Source organism: Salvelinus namaycush, chromosome 21, assembly GCF_016432855.1.
Source record: "Salvelinus namaycush isolate Seneca chromosome 21, SaNama_1.0, whole genome shotgun sequence".
NCBI classification, from domain to species: Eukaryota; Metazoa; Chordata; class Actinopteri; order Salmoniformes; family Salmonidae; genus Salvelinus; species Salvelinus namaycush.
In genome coordinates, this window is record NC_052327.1 from 33844845 (window position 1) to 33859565 (window position 14721).

Consider the following 14721-nt stretch of genomic DNA (forward strand, 5'->3'; position numbering starts at 1 on the left):
GTTTGAATATAAAGTGTGGAAATATTGTGCCACTGTTTGAATCCATCCACTGGCATTCGCTATCATTCGTCGTGCCTGCGTTGTGCGCTGTTCAGTAGACTGTGGTGCTGAATTACAGAGCTGCGCTCGTCAAGGTCTTGAATGAATGGCTTTGACGGCGCTCAATTATTTCTCAATGCACACTCACAGGAATCTCCGTTCTGCCTACCCACCCCCCACTATTGTCCTCGCATCACAGCGCGTCCTATCGTTTCCTGCAGAGCAAGTGATGGAACAAGCAATACAAACACAGACAATCTTTCAAGGTTTGTTGTTATTAAATGCTCAGTCGTGGATATTCAGTGTGATGAAGGATACTTTCAATGTTAAGTCTTCAAGTAGAGCGTTGATCATCTGACACTTTGTATTTTTGTTAGTCTACATCATTATTATATGTTCTTTATCCCTAAAGTTAAAACGTTTATATTTTGCTATGATTCATGCTTTCTCCAATAGTTTATTCTTTCTTCAAAACGTTGGTAACTTATTGCTGTGTTTAAAGCCTATTGACAAGGCCTTCAATTAAATGTTTTTGTTCTCAATGGACTTACATGGATCAAGAATGGTTAACCAATATAAAAAAAACACAATTCTGTTCCCTCTCTGAGTTGCACAGTAATCCCAGCATTGATTTGTCACTTTGTAAAGCACCATGTCTGACCTTTAGTCGCTAAACTAATTAGGGGAAAGGACAGTAAATGTCAGCTGGTTGTAAAATAAGTAAATGAGCAAATTAAGGCCTTTTTCATGTTCCCTAGCTATTCAACATGTAAGATATCAAAAAAGAACTTTTCTAAAGTTATTAACTTGAAAAATTTCATACACTTATAGGAACATTTTCATTCTCCAGCCTCTGCTATGAGTTTTTTTTGTTTTTTCCATGAACCGTACTTTCCTAAAGGCCTACATTCTACTTTATCGAGAAGCCTTGGTTATCAGTGCTAACTAGAGATTCTGGGTTCGAGTCCAGGCTCTGTCGCAGCCGGCCGCGACCGGGAGACCCATGGGGCGGAGCATAATTATCCCAGATTTGTTTGGGTTATGGGAGGGTTTGGACGGCAGGGGTGTCCTTGTCCCATCGCGCACTATTGACTACTGTGGCGGGCCGGGCCGGGCACAGTGCACGCAAACACGGTTGCCAGATGCACAGTGTTTCCTTTGAAACATTGGTGCGGCTGGCTTCCGGGTTAAGTGGGCAGTGTGTCAAGAAGCAGTGCGGCTTGGTAGGTTGTATTTCGGAGGACGCACGGTTCTCGACCTTCGCCTCTCTTGAGTCCGTACGGGAGTTGCAGCGATGAGACAAGACTGTAACTACCAATTGGATACAACGAAATTGGGGAGAAAACGGGGTTAAAAAAAACAACAGCCTTGGCTATCAGTGCTAACTTGTGGTGCTGATATCAGGGAGTCTCGGCCATGTACGTAGGCTGACAGTACTGTACGTGGCCTTCAGATTGCAGGCCTGCATAAGACAAAGGCAAAGGAGCTAGCGAGGAGCTACTGCTCTGTCATGGGCAGCCTATCTGTCTGGAGAAGAAGGTGCTTTCTGTATCCATAAGTGTCAAGATACTGTATCTGTCATTTGAATTGTAATCTAATGTGAATCCACAAATCACTCTAATGTGATTTGTGGATTCAAATGAAGTATTTAAAATGTGTTTGTGTATGTGTGTAGGTGCTGTAGAACCCATTTCCACAGAGGGTTCAACTGTACATGGCAGAGGTGGGACCAAGTCATTGTTTTACAAGTCACAAGTAAGTCTCAAGTCTTAGCACTCAAGTCCCAAGGCAAGTAGCAAGTCAAGACAGTTAAGTCCGAGTCAAGTCTCAAGTCCTAAACTTTGAGTTAAGTCCAAAACAAGTCATAATGTGCACTTCACCCAATATAATACTATTTCATATTTTTAACAAGAGTAATAGTTAGTATATTACATTAACGCAAATCTTGAATGCTTTTAAAAATATATATTTATTACTTTCCAAATAAATGTTATATTTCCATTGGAAATACATGGGTAGCCATAAGACCCCCCCCCCTTAATAGTGATCGACTATCGAGGATGGCTATGGGGCGCAATCAGGCTATGTAGGCTTGTACACAATCGCCCAACCTTAACACACACACACACACTCTCTGTCTGTGGTTACAGTAGGATAACGTATGTCAATGGTTTTAGGAACAGCAGTAACATCAGGCAGGATTTAGGCTACCAACTGCCTAGCCAGTTGTAGCTCAATCTTGGGTGCAATGATCACGTTCCTGTACTGACTGACTGTGTGGAGGCTCATTTATTTAATGTTACGTTACCCTACATGATACACCAGTAAAGTAATAAAATATATAGCTGTCGTCTATATTAGCCACGACTTACTGTTCTTTGTGCAGCTTCAAATGTCGAAGAAAGTTGGAAATTGTTGTGCCTCCGTCTGTAATTTTCTTCCCGCATGTCTTGCAAGTTGCAATCCATTTTTTGTTGATACAGCGTCCTCTTTATATCCGAAAATAATAATTTTGGGTACCATCTTTCCAAGGGCTCCATCTGAATTCCCCCGCTGACGTTCCTCTGCACTGCCACGCACAACTTTTTCTCAGCTGGAACAATTTGATTGGCTGCTGTCCGATTCAAACTGTAATCTGTTAAATGAAGAGTTGATGCTGCACACTTTTTTTATTAGCATCATTTTTTATATTTGGGCTTGGGGAGGGTATCAAGTCAGGTCGAGTCATAAGGCTCAAGTCCAAGTCAAGTCACGAGTCATTGGTGTTAAAGTCAAAGTTGAGTTGCAAGTTATCATATTTGTGACTCGAGACCACACCTCTGGTACATGGAACCCAAAAGGGTTCTATCTGGAACCAAAAAGTGTTTTACTTGGAACCAAAAGGGTTTTTCCTATGGGGACAGCCGTATAACCATTTTGGAACCCTTTTTTCTAAGTGTTCCTGCCGTCGTCTCATGGCGCCGGGCTAACAGTAAATTCACTGATCATTATGATGTGATTAATCAGAGGTCCCTGGAGCCTTTGGCATGTGCGTTTGTTCATTAGGGAGGATTTTCTGAAGGCTTAGCTTCTCCCAGCTGCCTTACAGGAACAAAGGGGATCTGTTCCTCCTCACTGTGGATATGTCAATCAGTCGATGCTGTGGTAGAGAGGCTACTCTCAAAGTTTGGCCAAGTTCTTCAACGTCTTAAGCCATTATGACAACAAACAGCACAAAACACTGATTCAGTGATTCAGTTGATGTTGATAACAGATGTATACACTCTTACAAAAAAAGAGTTCCAAAGGGGTTCTTCAGCTGTCCCCATAGGAGAATCCTTTATGATTCTACATGGAACCCAAAAGAGATCTACCTGGAACCAAAAGGGTTCTACCTCCGAAAAAAAAGGGTTCTTCAAATGGTTATCCTATGAGGACAGCCGAAGAAACCCTTTTAGGAGTGTAAGAAGTGGATAGGGTTTTTGATGATCAGACCAAAGAGATGAGACGAGAGCTTAGTCCAAAACAAGGCAGCCTTTTAAACTCTTGGCATTTGGGTACAGGAAGTGAGTGAAAGAAAAGACAAGCTTCATTGGTATGTAGAATATATACAGAGTAGTATCACTGGTGCCTTGTCCTTGGAATCTTCAGCTGTTGACTGATAGACTGCGATAGTAGTGGATACAAACACCTGTATCTCCATCAGGAAATAACTTGAGATTCTTTATATTGTATTTTTGATGAGCAATTTGGACTGTACATTTTGAAAGACTATTTAGATTTCTCTATGCCCAGCTGTTTATTGTTCACTCCAATAGTACAGCTGCCGAGCAGCAACAGTTGTGGCTACATGCTGAGGGGAAAAAGTGGATAGCTTTTCCATTCCCCATATCTGAGTCTGCTTGCTTGTCGTCTATGGCAACTAACATACTGAAGAAAAAAGACCTGTAGCTCTCGTCCAGTCTCCTTGTTGCTCTCACATAAACAATGTACGTCTCTCAGAGGCAGTAGAAATCAGAGGGGGAATAAAGCATTAGACATACATGGTGATTGCTCCTCTCTCATCATGGAATGAAGACTAATGAGTGTAGTACAGAGGCCTCTCTGTCTCTGCCCCCCACTGACGTGTATTCATGGATGCCAAGGGAAGCCAGGCTTCCCCAAAAAACTAACAAAAACATATGTACACAATTTATCTTCTCTGCGTTTCATAGTTTTCCTTCAATTCGCAAGAGGCTGAATATACTGTATCTCAACGGAGAAAGCATCCGAGCCAGCAAAACAGTGCCCCTCTGTTTCTGTATGTTTAGGCCATCTAGTTGATCCTGTCTGGTCCAAAAGAGCATGACATTGTTGCAGCCCATAGCATTGAATGCAAGGGAAGTCAGTGAGCATCTGGCCTCCCTTGATTAAAAAAAGTATAAAATAATAGCCAATGAGCATTGAACTAAGCTGAGTGAGCTCAACTGTGAATGGTCCTGGTGCACTGAAACAAAGTGTCAATGGAAGCCAAGTTGGATTTGGCATCACTCCTACCAAATCCAATCGAGAGTATACGCCATTGACAAAAACAACTTGAATTGTTGCATCTTTAGCTAGCTAAAATCGTACCCTTTCCGAAATTAGCAATGGATGGAGATAGGGATTTGGACTTGTGGTTTTATTTAATTCTCCGTACTGGCCAATGATTATAACGGCGATTCTTATCCAACCCTTAATTCATACATTGTGCCCCTGGCCTGAGAGGATGGAAGTTCAATATGTACAGTGCCTTGCAAAAGTATTCAAAGTGGCGTTTTCCTATTTTGTTGCATTACAACCTGTAACATAAATATATTTTTATTTGGAATGGACATACAAAAAATTGTCCAAATTGGTGAAGTGAAATGAAAAAAATGACATATTTCAAAAAATTCAAAAAAATAAAAAACGTAAAAGTGGTGTGTGCATATGTATTCACCCCATTTGCTATGAAGCCCCAAAATAAGATCTGGTGCAACCAATTACCTTCAGAAGTCACATAATTAGTTAGATTGCACACAGGTGGACTTTATTTAAGTGTCACATGATCTGTTACATGATCTCAGTGTATATATACACCTCTTCTGAAAGGCCCCAGATTCTGCAACACCACTAAGCAAGGGGCACCACCATGAAGACCAAGGAGCTCTCCATACCGGTCAGGGGCAATGTTGTGGAGAAGTACAGATCAGGGTTGGGTTATAAAAAAGTATCCAAAACTTTGAACATCCCACGGAGCACCGTTAAATCCAGTATTAAAAAATGGAAAGAATATGGCACCACAACAAACCTGCCAGAGAGGGCCGCCCACCAAAACTCATGGACGCCCACCAAAACGCATGGTGGTGGCAGCATCATGCTGTGGGGATGTTTTTCATCGGCAGGGACTGGGAAACTGGTCAGAATTGAAGGAATGATGGATGGTGCTAAATACAGAGAAATTATTGAGGGAAACCTATTTCAGTCTTCCAGAGATTTGAGACTGGGACAGAGGTTCACCTTCCAGCAGGATAATAACCCTAAGCATACTGCTAAAGCAACACTTGAGTGGTTTAAGGGGAAACATTTAAATGTCTTGGAATGGCCTAGACACACCCAATGCCTAGATGTCAGCTGAGGATTTTGATATGAGTAATCACATTGACACAATGTTGACTTAAAGACTGCTGTACACCAGCGGAACCCATCCAACTTGAAGGAGGTGGAGCAGTTTTTCCTTGAAGAATGGGCAAAAATCCCAGTGGCTAGATGTGCCAAGCCTATAGAGACATACCCCAAGAGACTTGCAGCTGTAATTGCTGCAAAAGGTGGCTCTACAAAGTATTGAATTCGGGGGGTGAATAGTTATGCAGCGCTGAAGTTTTCAGTTGTCTTATAAATCAAATGATACAACCCCCCCAAAAATCGATTTTAATTCCAGGTTGTAAGGCAACAAAATAGGAAAAATGCCAAGGGGGGTGAATACTTCCACACGCCACTGTAGCTAGATGTATAAGGCTAATGTTAATTAGCTGACATTGACCATGAAAGGAAATTAGGCTACCGAGCAAGCATTTTAGCCAGGTAGCCTAAGACAACAAAAACTAAGTGTGTACTCAAAGACCGTTTTGTCCACACGAAAGAGAGGAGGATGGCATTGGCGTTGCTCTACAAGTAGGCTGAGTCAACATGTTTAATTCTACTTGCACTAACACGCACACTCCTCACTCACACACACACACTCACACACACACACACACACACACACACACACACACACACACACACACACACACACACACACACACACACACACACACACACACCACACACACAAATCAGAAACATGGACAGCCACATCAAATTTAACTTACGTTGATTGGACTAAATAGTTTTTTATATATTTTAGTTGTCACTGTATTAGACTAAGCATAGGTGATTTGATGATGTTGAAGTTGAAATGGTGCTGGAATAGTGGAGGCAGCTCCTGTTTTCTTTACGACTTGCGTTAACTCTCTGGTTCTAAATCACTAGTTGTTTAGTTGTCAGAAAATATTGGAAACATTAACTTGCTTGACCATGCTGTAGGTCATGTTACTGTTTGTTACATGCAATATGCTTTGTGGACTTCACCGGACAGAGGTTGCTCTCTGGTTTTATGATGAAACAAAGGTGTGGTTGAATTGATTCTGACACTGTGTCTTCTTATTGTCTCTGCCTTTAGTAACATAGGTTGTAATATGGCCTTTTCTTCTGGCTTCCCCACTGATTTTACCCACTCACTGCCACTGAGTCTCACTGTCACAGCACGGTGCCAACTAACTAGACCATATATAGGCAACCAGTCATACAGTATAGGAATGAGGTGCCCATCTTGTACAAAACCCATACATTTAAGGTGGTAATGTGCTATTTAAACAAAACCTAAGGGGTCACCCGGCCACTGATTTGGTAAACGGCTGAGGGATGGGGCTGAAGAAATGGGACCACTCTCAAATTCATAGACAGAGCTATGTATGCAAGAACTGATCATCCATGACATCACAACTATAGTTTTAACCATGTTTTGAGGCTACACAATATTTGTTTACAATTACATACATTTCAAAGAATAGAGTATATTTTGGGTCCAAGCTTGTGAGACATCAAGAATCAATGGGTATGTCATTTATTTAAAAGTCCAAAAATAGACACTCCGATTGCTCCTTTAATGGAAAGCTTGTTAACTGCTTGTCAAAGTGCTAGTGCAGAGGCTGCATGGGCTCAGATCAATCAAACCTGTATGTACTGTACACTGTAACATGTAACTTATGGTAGTATACACAGTACTTATCGTTGTCATGATAGGATGTGATTCTGGCAGGCAGCAGTTGTACTGACTAAGATACTGCATAAACATACATTAGCTATGGCAGGTTTGATTACATTTCACCCAGAGTCGCATTGTGAATATAATGGATCAGAGTTATGGCTGGTTTGTGTCTCTGTTGTACTGACATCGTAGAAGGAGGGAGGAATGAAGGATGGGTAGGTTTTTACAGGAATCCAGGGGATGTTCCTGTAAACAACCCTTTGTGCGTCTCTAGAAGATGGAGTAATGTTTACATTAAGTATAATGATGATTACACTTGCCAAAATGAATATAGGTCTATGGTGGGCAATTGCTGGTGTGTGTTTATCTAGTCAGTGTTATCATCATTGAGTAAAGGTAAAGGGGGTTGGATGTTTGAGAAATAAAACACTGTAACTACATCAACTAAGAGTTAGGTATATCATACTGTAATATTTCTCATAAGGCTGAGATGTGAGGAATGGCATTCATATAAAGGGGAGGAATGACATTCATATAGACGGGCAGTGGTTTAATGAAAGTACACAGGGAGCTCTCGTTAGCCTCAGATAAAACATTTTGACAGTGTGTTCCCGTAAACCCGTATTTCCTCTGTGACTAATAAGGATGCACACCCCTTCTGCAAGGGGAGGTAATCATAGTGCTTTGAGACAAGACCGGAGTGTCTGATGCGTCTATACTAGACTCGCTAACAGTAGCCCTTATCCAGTTAGCTAAACACTCATTCACATAACTCTTTTAAGTTTACTTGAATCACAGTGTGAAACTGCAACAAAAACAAAGTACATGTTTTCAGTTACAGTAGCATAGAGCACAGAATGTCTTACACAATAACTGCACTAAATGTATGAAATAAGGAATGAGTACTCAATCTAGAATCAAATATAAAATAAAGTTATTAGAATGCAACTGTATACTTGATATTGCTAGGTGTCCCTAGGGAGAATAGCACTGAAGCTAATGCAAAGTAGCTAATAGCTAACTAAATTCTTCATATTTTACAGAAACATCAAAATGATATGTGATAAACATTTATCTTGTGTTAATAAACAAATGTACTTACAGACATAGCATCTTACAAAGCTTATAAAGAAGGATGTTGAAGAATTGAAACTACTCTGTCACACTTGCACATCTTACATTTACATATTGCTTCACTTGCTAGGTCGCAGTTGTAAATGAGAACTAGCTTACCTGGTTATATAAAGGTGAAATTAAAAATAAACTTCTGAAACTGCTTCCTGTCACATGACACAAACAGGTAAATTCTAGACTGCTGAACTTAAACTGCCACTAGGGGGTGCTAAACAACACAGGTCCAGAACACTCCCTGCCTGGGGTCTTTAACGATCCCACATAAACCTAACTCTGACCACTGGGGTCTTCTGAAGAAAGAAGGAGAACCCCTACGGAGATAGGCAGAGAGAAGAACTTCATAGTTCCCTCCTTAGCAACTCTAACATTGATTTTCCTCACCATCCCGTCCCGGCTGGGAAGGGTCTTCACAATGATGGCCAAAGACCATTCCTTTCTTTTAGCCCTACTGTCCTTCATTAAGAGAACATCCCTTTATTTAAGATCTGGCCTCTTGTCCTGCCACTTGCGTCGGCTCTGCAGCGTGCAAAGATACTCCCGCCACCACCTGTTCCAAAAGGTGCCCGCTAGACTTTGTAGCTTCTTCCACTCTTGCTTGTAGAGTTCTACAGTACTTCCCCAAACTTGCCTGGTGGAGGAGGGGGGATGCCAGTCTTCTGGGTCAAGAGCATAGTTGGACTGAAGATGAGTGGTGATTCCGGGTCTGACGATACTGAGATGAGAGGTCTGGCATTCATCACAGCAGTGACCTCGGCCATCAGTGTTGTCAGGACTTTGTGTGTAAGGTGTGAAGATCCACCTTGGAGGAGCATGCAGTCGAGGATACGACGTGCAATGCCAATCATTCGCTCCCATGCACCACCCATATGGGATGAGGGAGGTGGGTTGAACACCCAGATACATTTCTGTTCTTGGAGATACCGCTCCACACTCTCTGAACTGGAGCTTGATCCATCCTCAGGTCTCGGCAAGCACCAACAAAGTTTGGCACGGGCCCTCAGCTCCTCAAAAAGTTATATGGCTGCACCATTGAGTGCATCTTAACTGGCTGCATCATTGCTTGGTAGGGCAGCTGCTTGGCACCCGACCGCAAGACACTATAGAGGGTAGTGCGTATGACCCAGTACATCACTGTGGCTGAACCCACTGCCATCCAGGACCTCTATACCAGGTGGTGTCAGAGGAAGGCCTTAATAATTGTCAACGACTCCAACCACCCAAGTCATAGACTACGGTAAGTGACACCAATGCACCAAGTCTGGAACCAACAGGACAATTAACAGATTATACCCCCAAGCCATAAGACTGCAAAATAGTCCGGCTAGTTATTTGGTTAAATATTTAACTATCTGCATTGACCCTTTATTTACTAACTGTTTTCACTCATCCCACACACTGCTGTTATATGTCCTGTTGACTAGTCACTTTATTCCTAGTTATCTATCTACCTCAACTACGTCGTACCCCTGCACATGGACTCGCTACTTGTTCCTTGTGTATATAGCCGAGTTATCGAGTTATATTGCTTTTCTATTATTTCTCTCTCTGTATTGTTGGGAAGGGCCTGTAAGTAAGCTTTTCACTGTTAGTCTACACCTGTTGTTTACCAAGCATGTGACAATTACAATTTTATTCGATTGGTGCTTATATTTGTCCTATTTCACACATTCAAGTGTGTGTTAATACGCATGTGTGAATTATATACATCTTTTTTGCATATCTCAACTCCCCCTTAGACGTCCTTGGAAAGCAGCGTCACAGCCACTGTAAGTGCTTTGCTCAAGGGCACCACATAGGGATGTAGTACACTTAAGTGGGGGCATGAATAGCTGAGAGGTGGTGGTCATGAGGTAGGCTCTGTGTGATATGGAGGTCTAAGAGTCAACCTGAAGAGTTATGTTCTGCCTAAGGTTACTGTTCACACAGGACTCTGTGGTCGTATCAGTTCAGAGAGAGAGTGGTCTCGGCAATCCCAGACCTAGGGCAGCAGCACTAGGTTTGGGAATCATGTCAGATCTTCTTGGCCAGTTTGTAGAGGGTGCTCTTCAGACAGACAACTCTCCCAACATTGGTTGTAAACTTGAAACAATTACGTCATAGCGCTTGCAAACTACTCACTAGCCCATCTGTAAATAGCCCACCCAACTACCTCATCCCCATATTGTTATTTATTTTTGCTCTTTTGCACCCCACTATCTCTACTTGCACATCATCATCTGCACATCTATCACTCCAGTGTTAATGCTAAATTGTAATTATTTCACCACTATGGCCTATTTATTGTCTTACCTCCCTAATCTGACTACATTTGCACACACTGTATATAGATGTTTCTATTGTGTTATTGACTGTACGTTTGTTTCTGTGTAATTCTGTGTTGTTGTTTTTGTCACACTGCTTTGCTTTATCTTGGCCAGGTCGCAGTTGTAAATGAGAACTTGTTCTCAACTGGCCTGCCTGGTTAAATAAAGGTGAAATAAAAATAAAATAACTGCCTTGTAGAAACCAGTCCTTTGATCCACAATGACTTTTTGTCCAAATAATGACGTTAACCAATCAATAAAACGTTTGTGCAGAATCAGTACGCCTGAAGCACTGATGGCCTTCTCTTCCCTGCTGTGTTAAGAAGCTACAATTAGATTAAAGGACCCCTTCAGGTATCCAAATCAAATATTTAAAAAATATGTTATAAAGTATTGAATTTGGCCCATAGATATGCATTGAATAGCAAAAAAGACAGTCAAAAGATGTATCATACGGAACAAGGTGTTGAAGTGTCTGTCCTAAATCTAGGAGATATAAGAAAGCTCAGGAAATATTTTGGTGTTTTTTTTACACACATTTAACCACTTTTTGGGGGGTTAGACACAAAACTCCCATATTTCCATTTATTTTTTTTAAACGGTACTGGTTACATTCAGACGAGTACCATGACACTTGTGGGGTTCATAGAGCAACATGGAGATCACCACCGTTTTTGTGAGAATCTCCCCTTTCCACAGTGGGGTGACATTAGTTTGTATCCCAAACTGTTCGGACGCTGCAAACAGAAGTTGGCACATCGACTGTACTGACTTCAGACGAGTCCCCTGACACTTGGGGGGGTCTACAGTGCGAGTCCAGTGACACTTATGGGAGTCGTAGGATAACAATAACACCATCGTGTTCGTGAGAGTCTCCCCTTTCCATAGAGTGGTCATAATAGTTTATGATAAGAATTAACAAAAATTTAGTAGAGAGGATCAGACCTGAATGCAACGCTTAACTAGTTGCCTTGAACGCAGCTCCCTACTAACTCAACAAGCACCAGCTGTTACTAACTTCCAATCAGCTCCATGCATGTTATAACACTTTAACTAGATGCTGTGAACTGCAACTCATTTCTAATCCCCCTCCACCACTGCCACCCTACTTAAACCTGACCAAACCAACATTCTAATCCCCCTCCACCACTGCCACCCTACTTAAACCTGACCAAACCAACATTCTAATCCCCCTCCACCACTGCCACCCTACTTAAACCTGACCAAACCAACATTCTAATCCCCCTCCACCACTGCCACCCTACTTAAACCTGACCAAACCAACATTCTAATCCCCCTCCACCACTGCCACCCTACTTAAACCTGACCAAACCAACATTCTAATCCCCCTCCACCACTGCCACCCAACTTAAACCTGACCAAACCAACATTCTAATCCCCCTCCACCACTGCCACCCTACTTAAACCTGACCAAACCAACATTCTAATCCCCCTCCACCACTGCCACCCTACTCAAACCTGACCAAACCAACATTCTAATCCCCCTCCACCACTGCCACCCTACTTAAACCTGACCAAACCAACATTCTAATCCCCCTCCACCACTGCCACCCTACTTAAACCTGACCAAACCAACATTCTAATCCCCCTCCACCACTGCCACCCTACTTAAATCTGACCAAACCAACATTCTAATCCCCCTCCACCACTGCCACCCTACTTAAACCTGACCAAACCAACATTCTAATCCCCCTCCACCACTGCCACCCTACTTAAATCTGACCAAACCAACATTCTAATCCCCCTCCACCACTGCCACCCAACTTAAACCTGACCAAACCAACATTCTAATCCCCCTCCACCACTGCCACCCAACTTAAACCTGACCAAACCAACATTCTAATCCCCCTCCACCACTGCCACCCTACTTAAACCTGACCAAACCAACATTCTAATCCCCCTCCACCACTGCCACCCTACTTAAACCTGACCAAACCAACATTCTAATCCCCCTCCACCACTGCCACCCAACTTAAACCTGACCAAACCAACATTCTAATCCCCCTCCACCACTGCCACCCTACTTAAACCTGACCAAACCAACATTCTAATCCCCCTCCACCACTGCCACCCTACTTAAACCTGACCAAACCAACATTCTAATCCCCCTCCACCACTGCCACCCTACTTAAACCTGACCAAACCAACATTCTAATCCCCCTCCACCACTGCCACCCTACTTAAACCTGACCAAACCAACATTCTAATCCCCCTCCACCACTGCCACCCTACTTAAACCTGACCAAACCAACATTCTAATCCCCCTCCACCACTGCCACCCTACTTAAACCTGACCAAACCAACATTCTAATCCCCCTCCACCACTGCCACCCTACTTAAACCTGACCAAACCAACATGCTTGCTGTGTTCTGAAGTGCATGTTGCGTTGCACGACACTCTGCTTTACTAGCCTCATCAAGAGATTGTATCCTTTGCCATCACCACAGCAGCCTAACTACCACAGCCTGACGATGTCTACCTGAGACTCCAAGCCGAACTCTTGAGTCCACACCCCTGGATCCTTCATCTGCAGCCTACGGTTTCATCTGGCCCATTCTCTCCTGAATCCTTCTCACATAATTTCCCTCAATAAATATTCTAAACCCATTTCCATGTCTGGTCTTTAAAACTCTTGAAGTAAGCCAAACTGTTCAGACGCTACAGACGTTTTCGTGAGAAGACCGATCTTCAGGATGTCTCATGGTCCGACAAAACACCTCTATAGCTCGGCCACCTTCCATTGCAGATGCGGAACGCCGAAATAGGAGGTAGGAGGTAATGGATTAAGATGCAGCCCATACAAACAAAAACAGATCTCTAGCTTAAATTGACGGATTTTGATGGTTATTTTTTTATGTTACTTAGATCGAGGCACCGGTATGTCAATCAACTCCAGGAGGTTTTAATGACCAGTATGGTGGTCAACTGGTGCAATGAAATCTGAATTTAGGATCGGAGTGCTACAAATTTCACTACACAATGGGTGAAATGGAGAAATGCTGCATAATTCCCTTATTAATTAAATCCATTCATTTGGTCACTGTATGGTATCAGAGCAGCACTCTACTGTGGTGTGGTGTGATAGATTCACTGCGCTTTGGGAGTTTGTGTTTTCTCAGTTTCTATTTATAATGTGCACGTATACAACCAATTAATTAAGGCAGACTGCATAATATGTCTTTAGCAACAGAACTTGTGTTTCTGAGACTGTAGGCTAATTATGGACATCGGAGTGTATCCGCATTTGAAAAAAGGAGAACATTTTGGGAACACAAACTATCTGGGAGATGTCATGTCAACGTAATCAGTTTTCATCCTTGTCAATAAAGGTGGTAATTGGGAGCATATTCAGTGTGCGGGTCTTTCTGTTCTTTTCAGATGTCTTGTCTGCACAAAACCTTCTGTATACGTTACATTTTGGTGACACAATAAATAGCATTAAAACAACGATTTGAATGCGTGTTTGTGTATGTTGACATAGCCATGGTGAATACTGGTGGAGAACACAGTAATCCTCCCATGGGGATTGGCTCACCCACACAACCTTTTACACTGACTTTACATATCCATGGCAACTATTTTCCTCTCACAATGGGACCAGAGATGTCCATTGACTCCATTGAGAGAATCTCACACATCACAGGGTTAACCACAGGGAAAGGGTTTAATTATTGCAGTGGACTAAATCAGGGTCACACAGAGTGATTCTTGGAAGTCTTAAACAAATCTACTTTGAAACAAAAGTATACACCTCACACACATGGTTATGGGCTTAAAAAAAGAAGACACCTGTACCATGTCAGATATAGAGTAGAAATGTATTACATTTTGAGTTTGCACCCCAATATTACACTTTATATACCTCACAGAAGACTGAAATATAACAAAACCGTTTGACATAGAAACACCGGATTTTCGTTAATTTTTTATTT